The following is a 16,995-nucleotide window of genomic DNA, read 5'->3' as shown; positions in this document are numbered from 1 at the left end:
TTGTTCCCTTGGTGGTATTTTTGAAAAGCTAAACCTAGTTAGGCTCAAACTGATTTCTAAACCGTCTCTTAGCTCAGAGCATTTTGAAAGTTTTTCACAGTTAGACAGTACTAGTTCATGTGTGGCATATATATAGCATTGTGCTCACTCCCGTGGAGTTATTCAGGAGTCTGCACTAATTGGCTAAACGGCATGTCTGTCAAAAACAATGAGATAAGGGAGCAGTCTGCAGAGGCTTAGATACAAGGTAATCACAGAGGTAAAACATATATAACTATAATTTTGTCAGTTATGCAAAACTGGGGAATGGGCAATAAAGGGATTATCTATCTTTTAAAAAAAAATCTGGTGTAGACTGTCCCTTAACACTCCATAGGGCATTCCCTTACATATTAGTGCAGTGCCATTGTAGTTCACCTAAGAATACAACAAATGAGTGTTAAAAAGATGTTCCTTGATCTTCCTTAATTTTTCAACTTTGCCGTGTTGCATCGCCATTTAATAATAGTTTCGGGTTATAATCGAATTAGTGTGACGGGTAACTATTATTTTTACCATAAAATCTCGGTCACATTTGGGACCTCATCCCTGAGTCGCTTGTAATGTTTCTCACGCGTTACGTCTGTATTGATAGACGTTTAATTTATCATATGTGCTGATGCCTCTGGGGCTCTTTGTACCAGCCACTCCCAAACGTATTATCTTTATCTAGCAGATGTCTGCGTGTGGTTAGATGTGACTGCACATCTCTCCTTGCATTATTTTTCCTGCAGCTTTTGGCTTTAGTGGTGCCCGCTGTTCCCTCACTATAAATCAATATCAGTCTCTGTGCCTGTGAACCTCCCGCCCCCTGACTTGTCAGAGAAGGGAGGGGGATTCCATGTCCATGTGACCGCGACCCCCGCCCACCCCAGCACCAACTGACCCGGGCACGTGACCGGAATCCCCCCGCCCCGAGGCACCGGGAGGGAGTCAGAGCAGACTGGCAGGTTAGGGCCAGCAGGACCGAAAACAGGTAACGGGCCGTGCACGGCTGGATAGCGCCTGAGACTGGGTGGGGAGCTCCTTAGCGTGTTTATGTATCTGTTTCAGCTTGTGTTTGTCTAGATGGTTCTGCGTGTGTTTATGGGGCTGTCTATGTTTTGTCTGCGTATGATTATATGTATGATTATATGGTTAAATGTGTATATGTGTGGGATGCCGTGAGTACCTTTGTATACAGTGTTAATCTCTCACAGATGCCTACCGTTATATATCTGCAAAATGCTAAGTTGTCACTTCAGTATAGCATTTGTCTCCCTCATGCAGTACTCTCTGACACTTTTTGTCCTCTGTGACCTGAGTCTGTGCCTTTTAGTTCTTCTGTCTCTTCTAAAATGTTACCCACTCTATTTTGCCATAATTTTTCCCTATCTGATTTTTGTTGTTGTTTCTGCCTCGCCTTTAGTTCTCAGTCTGTCATATTCTCTCTCAGCTGCTGTCTCTTGCCTAGTTCTGTCTGTCTTTTTTTCTCTCTATTTGGTGTCTCTTGACCCCCACTTGTAGTGTTTTTTTTTTATCTGCCTGATATACATTACTCCCCCCCCCCCCATTTTCTTTTCTTTCATGGCTCATTTTTTTTGATGCTCTACATTTCACAAAGAGAGACAGAGAACGAAACTGATCCTAACAAGCCACACAGAATGTTTAGGAAGTGAAAATGAGGTTTACACAATACAGCCAGTTTAAAAATGAGCAAGCTGAACTTTTAAGTATATGGAGAGAGGTTGTATGTATACAAGTTTATACTTGACAGGGAAAAGGTTATCTATGTCTTCTTGATGCCCTGCATTTTTGTTTTTATTCAACATTCTGTGGTTCCTTTAAAAGTAACAAGTGACATTATAGGTGAATCTGATAAATAAGTACTTGTGTAATTGTCATGCACTGCAGTACATCTGTATCAAGTGGGGTGTAGCCTTGTTTGAGCTCTTACCTTAAAAAGGATTTGCATGGTTAGAATTTGCATCTTGACTAGAAGAATCATATCTGGGAAATCTGTAGCAATCCATCTTATTTAGTTTTGTATGTAATGAATATAGACCCTCTGTAACATTGTGGAATATTATTCTTCAGCTACCTCTCAGTTAAGGTGGGGGGTCCTGAGCCTTCTGTGCATGATTGAGTGCCATTAAAGGGACACTGGGCCCGATTTTTTTCTATCGTGATTCAGAGCATGCAATTTTAAGCAACTTTCTAATTTACTCCTATTCTTTTCATTCTCTTGGTATCTTTATTTGAAATGCAAGAATGTATGTTTAGATGCCGGCCCATTTTTGGTGAACACTGTGTTCTTGCTGATTGGTGGGTAAATTCACCTACCAATAAACAAGTGCTTTCCATGGTCTGAACCAAAAAAATAGCTTAGATGCCTTTTTCAAATAAAGAAAGCAGGAGAACGAAGAAAATTTGATAATAGGAGTAAATTAGAAAGTTGTTAAACATTGCATGCTCTATATGAATCACGAAAGGAAAAAAAAATTGGGTTCAGTGTCCCTTTAACCATACTGTGTGGTTCTGCCCTGTGTCCCTATTGCTGTCACAAAACAAGCTTAGGAACCAGTGCATTTTTTTCTGAAAGTATTTAAACAGACATTATTTTAGTGGTAAAATCGCATTATATAGTTTGTTAGAGCAGGGCTCGACAAATTTTGATCAAAATCTATGATACAGAATCTTTTGGTTATATATCTATCTTTGAGGGACTTTAAGAATTCCTGGGATAATCAGAAGGCTGCCCTAAAACTAAATATGCTTACACTTTTTAAAGACAATATATATATATATTTATATATATATATATATATATATATATATATATATATATATATATATATATATATATATCCCCTTCCTCAGACACAGTGTATACAAAGTGCAAACAATATATAGCAAACATTACACAAACCCCACCCCCCAATTAGGACCAAAAAAACCGCCAAAAGGTAGTTATGGTAACCACCCAATGACATAGTAAACAAATATAGCCTGTAATCAATTACAGCAAAGCTAATGCACAAATCTGTCTGAGCTTAAAGTGAATGTAAATTTTGCAGTTTTAAAGAACATATATTTATTCATAGTCAGTGTATTAGTCAAAACGCATTATTTTTTTTACCAAATTTGCAAAATACCACTATATATTTTATTTTAAAACGTATCTCCGTTTTCGATGGTAGCTCCTCCCATCCATTACTTCCTCTATTTATTCCTCATAACGTATAGAGCGGTCTTTTGCGCATGCGTTTAACATCCACTGCCTAATCTAATCCACTGCCTAATCGTGGACGCGCAGCGCTTCTAAATCAAAGCACAGTTTGTTTACGCATGCGCATACAGAAAGACGCATGCGCATAAATAAATAGTGACATACACGAAAAGGGGCTGGACGCCACGGGGTATGACTGATTATTAGTTGACTACAGTGTCAATCAAGGTTATAAACGCGGTCCAAAATGGCGGGCGGAGGAAGCGAGCAAGAAGATTCACATTAAATAAGTATATAGATCGATATAATTGAACTTTTTAAAATAAACGATGACTTAAACTTAAGTTAATTTTTATTGATAAACATTTTCAGATTGTGCGATACCATTGACTTTACATGCACTTTAATAATAAGTGCATGTGAATGAAATATGTGACATGTTATCATGTAACTAGAACAATATGGTCAGTATGAGAGAATAGGCACAACATAGAGGAACAGGCAAACAATGAAATGCACATTAGCATGCGTTTCTTACTTTGACCGCAACTTAATCACTATACAGCAAATTTCATATGCTATACAGACAATGCAAGAAAATTGATTTTCTTGCATTGCACTACGCTAATGTTTGATGCTGACGTCCAGTGGGGGCTTGGGGACTCTAAACGTGGGTGCCATGGACTAATTTTAAGGCTCCAGTGGCTCTCTGGTGCTTGTTTCTCAAGCCTTTCTGTAGAGCACAGATGGCCAACTTTCCAACACACAGGCTTTCCTGATAGCCTTTGTCGACTCCTCCAAATGTAGTGTTTATGGTTGTGGCCAAAAAGCTCAATTTTGGTCTCATCACTCCAAATGACTTTGAACCAGAAGGTTTGAGGCTTTTCTCTGTGCGGTTTGGCGTATTGTAAGCGGGATACTTTGTGGCATTTGTGCAGTAATGGTTTTCTTCAAGTGCCTCCTTATTGTGCATCTTGAAACAGCCACACCACATGTTTTCAGAGAGTCCTGTATTTCACCTGAAGTTATTTGTGGGTTTTTCTTTGCATCCCGAACAATTTTCCTGGTAGTTGTGGCTGAAAGTTTAGTTGGTCTTCCTAACCATGGTTTGGTTTCAACAGAACCCCTCATTTTCCACTTCTTGATTAGAGTTTGAACACTGCTGATTGGCATTCTCAATTCCTTTGATATCTTTTTATATCCCTTTCCTGTTTTATACAGTTCATCTACCTTTTCCCGCAGATCCTTAGATAATTCTTTTGCTTTTCCCATGACTCTGAACTTAGAAACGTCAATGCAGCATTGGATAAAAGATGCAAGGGTCTGTCAGGAATCCAGAAACTCATTGACCTTTTATACACACACACTAATTACAAGCAAACAGATCACAGGTGAGGATGGTTACCTTTAATAGCCATTCAAACCCCTTTGTGTCAACTTGTGTGCATGTTATCAGGCCAAAATCACCAGGGTATGTAAACTTTTGTTCAGGGTCATTTGGGTAGTTTCTGTTTCCATTATGATTTAAAAAGAGTAAACACAGTTGATTGATAATAAATGGTTTCAGCCAAACACTAACCACAGGCAGCTGAATTTTTTGTGTTATCATTCATATTCTCTGAAAAATGGCCAAGAAATCATAAATTCTGCCAGGGTATGTAAACTTATGAGCACAACTGTATAGTATAGCCTTGCATGAGAGAAGCATGCAAGCTATACTACGTGTGCATCCATTGGTATAAGTGTATAACCATTGCAAGATTGTTTTTATAGTATTGCTTCATGTTTATGTAAAAGTACTTTTTTAAAATTTTATTGTTTATCATGTATAAATACATTATTTTTGTTTGTTCAGCCGGATACTTTATTTAGCTATTTTTGCGCGCCATAGTTTTGTTTTGTATGTGTTTTCACGTACAACATTTTCTTTGTGCAATTTCAAAATAAGGATTTAAGGAGATTCCCCATAGCTATTGGCTTTATCTGTCAGTATTTTCTTTTTGAAGCGCAGTGACTTAGACTCTCTGTTTACAGACCAACTAATCGATTATGAGACAACTATTTTCATAATCGATTATACCGATTTTAGTTGTTGCATGTGTGTGTATATGTATATATATATATATATATATATATATAATAGATACAGGGAGTGCAGAATTATTACGCAAGTTGTATTTTTGAGGATTAATTTTATTATTGAACAACAACCATGTTCTCAATGAACCCAAAAAACTCATTAATATCAAAGCTGAATATTTTTGGAAGTAGTTTTTAGTTTGTTTTTAGTTTTAGCTATTTTAGGGGGATATCTGTGTGTGCAGGTGACTATTACTGTGCATAATTATTAGGCAACTTAACAAAAAACAAATATATACCCATTTCAATTATTTATTTTTACCAGTGAAACCAATATAACATCTCAACATTCACAAATATACATTTCTGACATTCAAAAACAAAACAAAAACAAATCAGTGACCAATATAGCCACCTTTCTTTGCAAGGACACTCAAAAGCCTGCCATTCATGGATTCTGTCAGTGTTTTGATCTGTTCCCCATCAACATTGCGTGCAGCAGCAACCACAGCCTCCCAGACACTGTTCAGAGAGGTGTACTGTTTTCCCTCCTTGTAAATATCACATTTGATGATGGACCACAGGTTCTCAATGGGGTTCAGATCAGGTGAACAAGGAGGCCATGTCATTAGATTTTCTTCTTTTATACCCTTTCTTGCCAGCCACGCTGTGGAGTACTTGGACACGTGTGATGGAGCATTGTCCTGCATGAAAATCATGTTTTTCTTGAAGGATTCAGACTTCTTCCTGTACCACTGCTTGAAGAAGGTGTCTTCCAGAAACTGACAGTAGGACTGGGAGTTGAGCTTGACTCCATCCTCAACCCGAAAAGGCCCCACAAGCTCATCTTTGATGATACCAGCCCAAACCAGTACTCCACCTCCACCTTGCTGGCGTCTGAGTTGGACTGGAGCTTTCTGCCCTTTACCAATCCAGCCACGGGCCCATCCATCTGGCCCATCAAGACTCACTCTCATTTCATCAGTCCATAAAACCTTAGAAAAATCAGTCTTGAGATATTTCTTGGCCCTGTCTTGTTCAGTGGTGGTCGTCTTTCAGCCTTTCTTACCTTGGCCATGTCTCTGAGTATTGCACACCTTGTGCTTTTGGGCACTCCAGTGATGTTGCAGCTCTGAAATATGACCAAACTGGTGGCAAGTGGCATCTTGGCAGCTGCACGCTTGACTTTTCTCAGTTCATGGGCAGTTATTTTGCGCCTTGGTTTTTCCACACGCTTCTTGCGACCCTGTTGACTATTTTGAATGAAACGCTTGATTGTTCGATGATCACGCTTCAGAAGCTTTGCAATTTTAAGAGTGCTGCATCCCTCTGCAAGATATCTCACTATTTTTGACTTTTCAGAGCCTGTCAAGTCCTTCTTTTGACCCATTTTGCCAAAGGAAAGGAAGTTGCCTAATAATTATGCACACCTGATATAGGGTGTTGATGTCATTAGACCACACCCCTTCTCATTACAGAGATGCACATCACCTAATATGCTTAATTGGTAGTAGGCTTTCGAGCCTATACAGCTTGGAGTAAGACAACATGCATAAAGAGGATGATGTGGTCAAAATACTAATTTGCCTAATAATTCTGCACTCCCTGTATATATATGTATATGTGTGTGTGTGTGTGTGTGTATGTATATATGTGTGTATATATATATATATATAATTTTTGTTTTTAAAGGGATAGTAAAGTCCAAATTAAACTTTCATGATTCAGATAGGGCATGTTATTTTAAACAACTTTCTAATTTACTTTTATCATCACGTTTTGCTTTGTTCTTTTGTTATTCTTAGTTGAAAGCTAAACCTAGCTAGGCTCATATGCTAATTTCTAAGTCCTTGAAGGCAGCCTCTGCATTTAAAAGTTTTTCACAGCTAGAGGGCGTTAGTTCATGTTTCATATAGATAACATTGAGCTCATGCACGTGAAGTTATTTAAGAGTCAGCACTAATTACCTGAAATTAAAGTCTGTCAAAAGATCTGAGATAAGGAGGCAGTCAGCAGAAGCGTAGATACAAGGTAATCACAGAGGTAAAAAGTATATTTTTATACCAGTGTTGGTTATGCAAAACTGGGGTATGGTAAATAAAGGGATTATCTTTTTAAACAATAACATTTTTGGTGTTTACTATCCCTTAAAAAGGAAAGATAGATAATCCAATTATTACCCATTCCCCTTTTTTGCATAACCAACATGGTTATTATATTAATACTTTTTACCTCCTATGATTACCTTGTATCTAAGCCTCTGCAGACTTCCCCCTTAATTCAGTTATTTTGACAAACTTGCATTTTAGCCAATCCATGCCCTCTCATAGGTAATTAGATTCAAAACTAAGCGCTAAAGGTACTGCACTTCTAGCTTTGAACAAAAGACCAAGGGGGAATTTAATTGTAATGTATGTGTGTGCAAAGCGCCTAAAATAAGGCTGAGGTGACTAAAGGGTTAGTAATAAGTGAAGCGTCTGAGGTGTGATAACGCTAATATAGAATTCAATCGTGTGAGCAATTGGAATGGGTCAAAGGGAAACTCAATGGTGTCCTAGTAATAATGTAATAAATGACCTAAAGTCAAGTCCTATTGCAATTCAGACCTAGATACAAAGGTGCAATCAGATACCAGGAGTTCAATTTAATATTACAGTCGCTAAAAATACAATCAATAAAAATCATGGATCCATGATGTACATTAAAACAAGATGTATATTAAATGGACGTTATACACTCATTTGTTCTTTGCATAAATGTTTTGTAGATGATCTATTTATATAGCCCATAAAGTTTTTGTTTAAAAAAAAAAATGTATAGTTTTGCTTATTTTTAAATAACATTGCTCTGATTTTCAGACTCCTAACCAAGCCCCAAAGTTTTATAAGAATACCGTCAGCTACCTACTCCAGCTTGCTCCTGTTTGTGTAAAGGGTCTTTTCATATGCAAAGGGAGGGGGAGTGTCTTATTTCCCACTTGCAGTGGGCTTTCCAGCTACCTTTTCAACAGAGCTAAACTGAGCTTCTAAGTAAGTTTTTACACAGTTTTATACTGGATTTTTATATCAGTATCTGTGCATCTTATTCTTTATAGTAGTGTCTATTACATGCAGTTATATGAAAATGAGTGTATACTGTCCCTTTAAACATAAATAATAAACCACAAATAAATTGCATCAATGATAGTGGGTGCGCTGAAAGATGGATGGAAAATTCTAAGACTAGGGTGGTAATCCTATGGTAGCTCACACGTATATGCAGATCAGAGACTAATCTGTCTGCACCCTCCACTGCTGGGAACAATCTAACTGCTTGCTGGGAGTGTGGGTGTTCCCAAGCGTGAGAGATGGTTGGGGTGAGTGACCCAGGCGAGTCAAATATAATAGAAAGGCGAATCAAATACAATAGTGAATAACTCAATACAGGCTTGATTAAATTAACAAACTTAAACTTTAGAGTGTAAAAATCAAACACTGTGTGAGTGTGAACGCATGTGCATACACTTGAAAAATGTGTCCAATTGAAAAAATGGTGAAATGTAAAAATATAGATGTATCCAAAAATAAAAATGAGGTGTAGCCAAAGAAACAAAGTGTACGAACAGTCAAATTGTGAATCCAATAGTGATGTGAATAGACATATATGTACAAACTTGTTAATTGATGGTGAAATCCTCAGGCTAGGTCCTGGTAGTTTCTTGTATTTCCCCAAAATACCTTCTGTGTGTTCCTGTAAAAATCAAAGCAATAGTGTAGAAGATCATATAAATAAAGAAAAACAGTATTGGAAATGTGCTTACTAGCTGTTTGTCAACACGTTTTGGCCTAGATTGAGGCCTTTATCAAGACTCTTTATTTGTATCTTCTACACTATTGCTTTAATTTCTACAGGAACACTCAGAAGGTATTTTGGGAAAATACAAGAAACCACCAGGACCTAGCCTGAGGACTTTCACCATCAAGTAACAAGTTTGTACATTTGTCTATTCAAATCACTATTGGATTCACAATTTGTCTGTTCGTACACTTTGTTACTTTGGATACACCTCATTTTTATTTTTGGATACATTTTTATTTTTGGGCACATCTATATTTTTACATTTCACCATTTTTTTCTTTTGGACACTATTCATTGGACACATTTTTCAAGTGTATGCACGTGCGTTCACATTCAGTGTTTGATTTTTACACTCTAAAGTTTAAGTTTGTCAATTTAATCAAGTCTGTATTGAGTTATTAACCATTGTATTTGGTTCGCCTTTCTATTATATTTGACTCACTTTTCACTATTGTATTTGACTCGCCTGGGTCACTCACCCCAACCATCTCATGTTTTGGAACACCCACACTCCAGATTGTTCCCAGCAGCGGAGGGTGCAGACGCATATCCGTGTGAGCTACCATAGGATTACCACCCTAATCTTTCAGCGCACCCACTATCATTGATGCCATTTATTTGTGGTTTATTATTTATGTTTAATATATATCTTGTTTTAATGTACATCATGGATCCATGATTTGTATCGATTGTATTTTTAGCGACTGTAATCTAAAATTGAACTCCTGGTATCTGATTGCACCTTTGAATCTAGGTCTGAATTGCAATAGGACTTGACTTTAGGTCATTTATTACATTATTACTAGGACACAATCGAGTTTCCTTTTGACCCATTCCAACTGCTCACACGATTTAATTCTATATAAGACCTCTCATAGGTAACTCCACATGCGTGAGCACAATGTTATCTAAAGACAAACTAGTACACAGATGGCAACAATAGCCACACAGGTACTTGTAAGATGCGCCAAATCACAGATTAGATATAAATATGGACAAATTAAAAATATATATAGAAACTGAGTGGATGGATAAGTAATGCAGTATATGCACCAAACGACCGTCAAATGTAGGACAGTCAATCAATAAAATGTGATAATGTACAGTATACTAGCAAGTCACAAACACCAAGTCAAACAGATGGATCGGACAAATAATCCAAATAATGTTCAGTAATACAATAGTCCTACTAATATAATTCCTGATGGTCTCAATGGCACAGATCCAAGACTGAAGGCAGCTCCTCTAGAGTGTTGCGCCACAACACAGGATAAGATGATCTATGACAAAGGAGATAGAGGGCGCCACATAGTGCAGATCAAACAACTCCACAGATAACCATAGATATTAAGAATCTTACTCACAAGGTATAAAGCACTGATGTGCAATATTAGCGGTCCGGAACCAACCAGCCGTCCGGTAGACACAACGGAAATTCAACCAATGGAATCCTCGTCTCACCAAGGAGAGTCCAGAGATGCCAAGATTAGATGCAGGTCTGTTCTACTCGGTGTTAGAGTAGTCAACCAATGGAATCCTTGTCCCACCCAGGAGAGTCCAGAGATCCACAAAGTAGATGAGATGAGTGTCCCAAGAATTGGATAGGCAGCAAAATGAGTATAAAAATTTGTTACAAAAGTTAAAAACAGCAACGCGTTTCTCAGTGTCACAGCACTGTTTCCTCAGGCTATACCTTCTATCCCTCTAGCCCTCTATCTCCTTTGTCATAGACAATGTTATATATATGGCACACATGAAGTAATGCCTTCTAGCTGTGAAAAAAACTGTCAAATGCATTCAGATAAGGGATTAGAAATTGGTATATGAGTCTACCTAGGTTTAGCTTTCAACTAAGAATACCAAGGAACAAAGCAAATTTGATTAGAAAAGTAAATTGTAAAGTTGTTTAAAATGACGTGCCCTATCTGAATCATAAAAGTTTAATTTTGACTAGACTGTCCCTTTAATATTGCATGCTCTGTCTAAATCATGTCACCTTTTGCGTTTAGTATCCCATTAAGCAATGTGGAAATGTTTCCATCATGCCTGATAGAGTATCAGTTAATGGGATGTAAATGAGTAAAGCTTAGTTTTTTTTTTTTTTTATTAATAGTGAGATCTGCACCACGTGAAGAAGAGGTGTGAATATATTTGTGACAACCCAGGAGCTGATAGGCAAATCAAAGTGCAATAGTCTGATGCAGAAATAGAAAAAACTATAACTAATACCCCTTTAAAATCAGATCTGATAGTTGGATATTTTGGTTACTTCACTTGAGCTTTCTACTGGTTTGCAGACATGAAACTGTTTTAAGTGGCTTTCCACTGTAGATAAAGATTTGTTTTTCTGTAATAGCAGAAAACGATATAATATTGTATTGCGTTACGCTGTATCTTATTATTCTCAGTCTATTTTTATTATTGAGTATGTAATCAGGTGTTTGAAGCCATAGATCTACTCCTTCTTGTTTAACGTTTTGTTTATTGAATGATCTGCATGATTCGGAGCATACAGTTTTATACTACTTTACAATTTTCTTCATTATCTTGGTATCCTTTGTTCAAGGAGCAGCCCATCAGGTGAGCCAATAAGAGGCATACATGTGCAGTCACTAATCACCAGCTAGCTCCCAGTAGTGCATTACTGCTCCTGAGCCTACCTAGGTTTGCTTTTTAAACAAAGGATACCAACAGAATGAAGCCCAGTGTATAGTTGAAGTAAATTGGAAAGTTGTATGCTCTGTCTGAATTATGATCATGATTCAGTTGTTAGAGGATGTAATTTTAAGACATTATTAAATTCACATATATTATCAAATTACTTTGTTCTCTTGGCGTCCTTTGACAAAAAAAGCATATGCACATATCCTCAGCCGTAGCAATGCGCTACTGGGAGCTAGCTGGTGATTGGTGGCTACACACATGCCTCTTGTCTTTGGCTCACCAAATATATTCAGCTAGCTCCAAGTAGTGCATTTCTGCTCTGGAGCTGACTTTAACCTTTATGTTTAATGAATTTGCAGGGGTTAACCCCTTAAGGACAAGGCCATTTTTCAATTTCCTTCCCTTACGGACCAGGGCTATATTTACATTTCTGCTGTGTTTGTGTTTAGCTGTAATTTTCCTCTTATTTACTGTACCCACACATATTATATACCGTTTTTCTCACCATTAAATGGATTTTCTGAAGATACCATTATTTTCATCATATCTTATAATTTACTTATTATGATAAAAAAATGTAAAAAAAAACACACTTTCTAACTTTTGACCCCCAAAATCTGTTACACATCTATAGCCACCAAAAACACCCATGTTAAATAGTTTCTAAATTTTGTCCTGAGTTTAGAAATACCCAATGTTTACATGTTCTTTGCTTTTTTTGCAAGTTATAGGGCAATAAATACAAGTTTTGCTATTTCCAAACCATTTTTCTTTTTTCAAAATTAGCGCTAGTTAAAATGAAACACTGATATCTGTCAGGAATACCTAAATATTCCTTGACGTGTGTGTATATGTGTGTATATGTGTGTGTGTGTGTGTGTATATGTATATATATATATATATATATATATATATATATATATATATATATATATATATATATATATATATATATATATATATATATATATATATATTTGTTTTTAGTAGACAACCCAAAGTAGACCCATTTTGGTATATTTTGTGCCCCCATTTCACTGCCAAATGCGATCAAATAAAAAAAAAAAATTGTTCACTTTTTCACAATTTAAGCTTTCTCACTGAAATTATTTACAAACGGCTTATGCAATTATGGCACACATGGTTGTAAATGCTTATTTGGGATCCCCTTTGTTCAGAAATAGCAGACATACTGTATATGGCTTTGGCATTGCTTTTTGGTAATTAGAAGGCTGCTAAATGCCGCTGTGCACCACACTTGTATTATGCCCAGCAGTGAGAGGGTTAATTAGGTAGCTTGTAGGGTTAATTTTAGCTTTAGTGTAGAGATCAGCCTCCCACCTGACATCTCACCCCCTGATCCCTCCTTGACCCCTCTCAAACAGCTCTTTTCCCTCCCCCACCTCACAATTATCACCGCCATCTTAAGTACTGGCAGAAAGTCAGACAGACCTCGCTGAATGCGGAGAGCAATATGCTCTCCGCATTCAGCATTGCACCACAGCTCTTGTGAACTGCTGGTGCAACGCTAACAGGGGTGTGTCAATCAACCCAATCGTATTCGATCGGGTTTAATTGCGGCGATATCTGTCCACCTCCTCAGAGCAGGCGGGCAGGTTATGGAACAGCGGGCCCATGGATTTTTTCTTTTTTTTTGGGGGGGGGGGGTTCCCCTAATCATTTTCTGTAGTGTAGCTGTCCCCCCTCAACACCCTCCCTCCCCAATCCCTTTACAAAAATTAATTTCTCTCCCTCTCCTCCCTTCCCTCTCCTCCCTTCCCTCTCCTCCCTTCCCTCATCAATACAGCGTGCACGCACACACCCCCAACCCCCTGCGCACTCCTGATGCACTGCAGGAACAGGAAGTCCCTGCAGCGATGGGCCGCCCACCAGCATCCCTGCTACTGCTCCCACCCACCAACGAACGGCACCATCGCTGGCCGATGCAGAGGGGGCCACAGAGTGGCCCTCTCTTCATCGACAACTCTGCAACTGTATTTCTGCAGTGCCCCACTCGTGGGGCATGCAGGAATAGCACAATCTCGCTATTTTGAGCAAGATCGTGGCAGAGAGAAGCTTAGGACTGCAGCGACTTACAGGGTACGTTGCCGGTCATTAAGGGCATAATGATCAACGTCTTATAGGATACGAGTTTGGTCGTTAAGGGGTTATGCACAGTTATATATGCAAGTTATATAATAATAATAAAATACTATAACATTGCGCTTTTGTTAGTGCGCTGTACAATCAGATGATTTACTACCTGCCCCAAAGAAAGAAAGCAAAGCATGTTCCTCTGCTTAGTGAGAGAGGTCTCATGTAGTATTAAAAGCCGCTATAACAAGTACGGACCATGACTAGGTAGTGCTGAATCATAGCTGTCTTGTGGCCATTGCTGTAGTTCAGAAAATAATGTTTTTGTAAACATACGGGCATTGTTTGTTTGTGGCATGGTTTAAATTGGAAATCGCACAGCGTTGAGAGAAACTGGTCAGACCCTGGAGATCTGATTGAGATCTCAGTCTAGCTTCTGGGTATAGAGAGATCCTGCCTGTTTCTCTAAGACCTCCCATTTACTTTTTAAAGGGCTATTGTGAATAACAGATGGGTTGTGTGACTATATTGCTGCTGATTGGGTAATTGGCAGATTCCACTCAGGACCAGCAGTTCTATGTGGCTCCCATGTGGTACTTTATGTGTTTAACACCATCCCTTTGAGGGTGTTAAATACACACATTTGCAGGGTCAATAAGGATACCCCCCACCCATAAAGCCCAAACTCTTTCTTTCATGATTTAGATAGAAGTAAATTAGAACATACAACTTTCTATCATCACATTTTCTTTGTTTCTTTGTAATCCTTTGTTAAAAAGCAGTGATGTAAGCTCAGGAGTGTGCACTTGCATGCAGCACTATATGGCAGCAGTTTTGCAACAATGTTCTACATTAACAAGAGCACTAGATGGCAGCACTATTTCCTGTCATGTAGTGCTTCAGGCATGTGCACGTTGCCTATCTAGGTATCTCCAACAAAGAATAACACAAGAGCAAAGCAAATTTGATAATAGAAGTAAATTGGAAACTTTTTAAAAATTGTATTCTCTGTCTGAATCATGAAAGAAATATTTTGGGTTTCATGTCCCTTTTTTAAAGCTTGTCATTTTTCACTGTAATTGCCCTTTTAAGAAACATTTATAATCTATCATTTGTCACCATGTTTGTAATGCACACAGCACAAAATGAATATAAAGTAGTAATATTGCTAATAATACTGTATTACTTTTATTGTTGCACAGGACTGTGTGTATAATTCCCACAAAGAGACTAATCAAATGATTTAAACCGTAAACTCCTCCTTGAGATATAGAATGTTGTGTTATGAAAAACCTTGGCAAAGTATTCTCTTTCTTTTGAACCCCCCCCCCCATGTATAATTTTTAGCTCTGAAAATTGTGGATATTCTAATTATCAGAGCAGTAAATGAACCGTGCTGACATTTCAAGGCTAACCTTCCTACATAGTTTAACCCTGCTACATATTTCCCCCTAGTGGTTTTAACAGAAAACCACTGCAAAACAATTCACTTTATAACATTGACCATTGCCTGCCTTGTCTGTAGAATCAAGCCCTGCTTGGCTTAACCTAAATAAAGCAACTGGTGGGTGGGGTTTGGCTATTGGAAACACATTTGCAGCAAACAAAATGTTTAGACTCTGCTGACATGTTTTATAGCAAGACATAAAATGTCTTGTAATTATATGGTGTTTGTTGTCTCATTCCAGCCAAAATTGAAATTGTTGCATTTCCAGCTTAAATAGAAACATTTTTGCAATATATCTGTTATAAAAATGACTTCTAATAGAAAATATCACTGTTTTACTGTGCATGTGCAGCATAGCTATTGCTTGCAGTTATATAAAAAATGGTGTATACAATCCCTTTAAATGGATGCCAAAAAACTGGCTGTTGTCTGCAGCATCTCCTGTGCCGGATTATTTAAAGGGGACTGTCTACACCAGAATTTTTGTTTTAAAAGATAGATAATCCCTTTATTACCCATTCCCTAGTTTTGCATAACTAACACAGTTATATAAAAACACTTTTTTTTTTAAAAATATTTTTATTGAGGTTGTTAAGGAGAAAAAAAAAAAAACATGGTACAGGCAAATAAACACTTGGTTTCAAAAGCATAGGATAATCACCATACAATATACATATTAGGTATCACAATATGCAAACAGTTAATCGCCCAATTATATAAATATAAGATAACCTCAGGTTTTCAGTTTAAGGAGAGTCCCCATGAAATATAGTAGAAAGTCGTAAACAATGGCTTCCCTCTATGGAAAATAGAGGCCTCTCTTGGACATCCTGAAAAGAGTTTTAGACATAATAGGGAATTTTAGGGGGAACAAAGAAAATAACAAAATGGGCCACTTTTGGACCCTAAATGCAAGCAACTAGTTTGGGAAATAACATACTTTAAGTACATTTAATGACTATGGAAAGCATTTAATTGAACCCATAATAAGAGAATTACTATACTGATAACTATTATTTACTAAATATTCCAACAGAGAACTAATTTGGCTAATGACATATGGAGTAATTTACTGTAATGGAGAAGGAATTCTTAAGAATACATATCTGTGATATAATGGGCAGAAGTTGCAGCTGCCGTGGAGGCGTTCAGGAGAGAGATTACATCATAAACATTAGAGTAAGGGTTATTTGCTATGTTTGTGCTAAGCCGTATATGCACTTCTCAATCTCTCTAATACTTGGATTACAAATACAGGTTATATCCTGTCACTGCATACAAATGTTCACTTGTGGCCGTAAGGAAGTCTAACACTGAGGAGGATTTACTCTGATACCAACATTCCTACGTTTGCTGCCTTAACCAACAGAAGCTGCCTTGTCACTAACTCCAGTTTCCCTAGTGGAATTTTGACACTGACTCTTATGCACTGACCCCTAAGGACTACGCGCCTTGGCTTACCTGCTTCTACTCAGCCGGAATTAAAACCTTAGATTGTGTTCAGTCGCGGTTCTCACCGCTGAAAACTCAGCTGCCTACAGCCTCCCCTCAGCTGTACACACAGAGCGGGTGACGTCACCGCTGCAGTTCCACGCTGTGCTCACAGAACAGACAGACACGCTGCAGA

At 37.8% G+C, this 16,995-nt stretch overlaps 1 protein-coding gene across 2 annotated transcripts in view; it reads left to right on the top strand.

Moving 5' to 3' along the window:
- Positions 1-860: 860 nt before the first annotated feature.
- Positions 861-16,995, top strand: part of LOC128639107 (beta-1,4-galactosyltransferase 3) — a 443,577-nt gene continuing 427,442 nt past the window's right edge. The window contains exons 1-2 of one of the 2 annotated variants that reach the window (XM_053691264.1): positions 998-1,015; positions 9,217-9,294. The gene's annotated coding sequence lies outside the window, so the exon portion shown is untranslated. Of the gene's footprint in view, positions 1,016-9,216; positions 9,295-16,995 lie in introns of both variants that reach the window. The other variant, XM_053691263.1, reaches the window with a different exon arrangement.

The sequence above is a fragment of the Bombina bombina genome, chromosome 8, assembly GCF_027579735.1.
Source record: "Bombina bombina isolate aBomBom1 chromosome 8, aBomBom1.pri, whole genome shotgun sequence".
NCBI lineage: Eukaryota > Metazoa > Chordata > Amphibia > Anura > Bombinatoridae > Bombina > Bombina bombina.
Note: the sequence above shows the minus strand (reverse complement) of the source record. Positions and strands in the feature narration are given on the sequence as shown.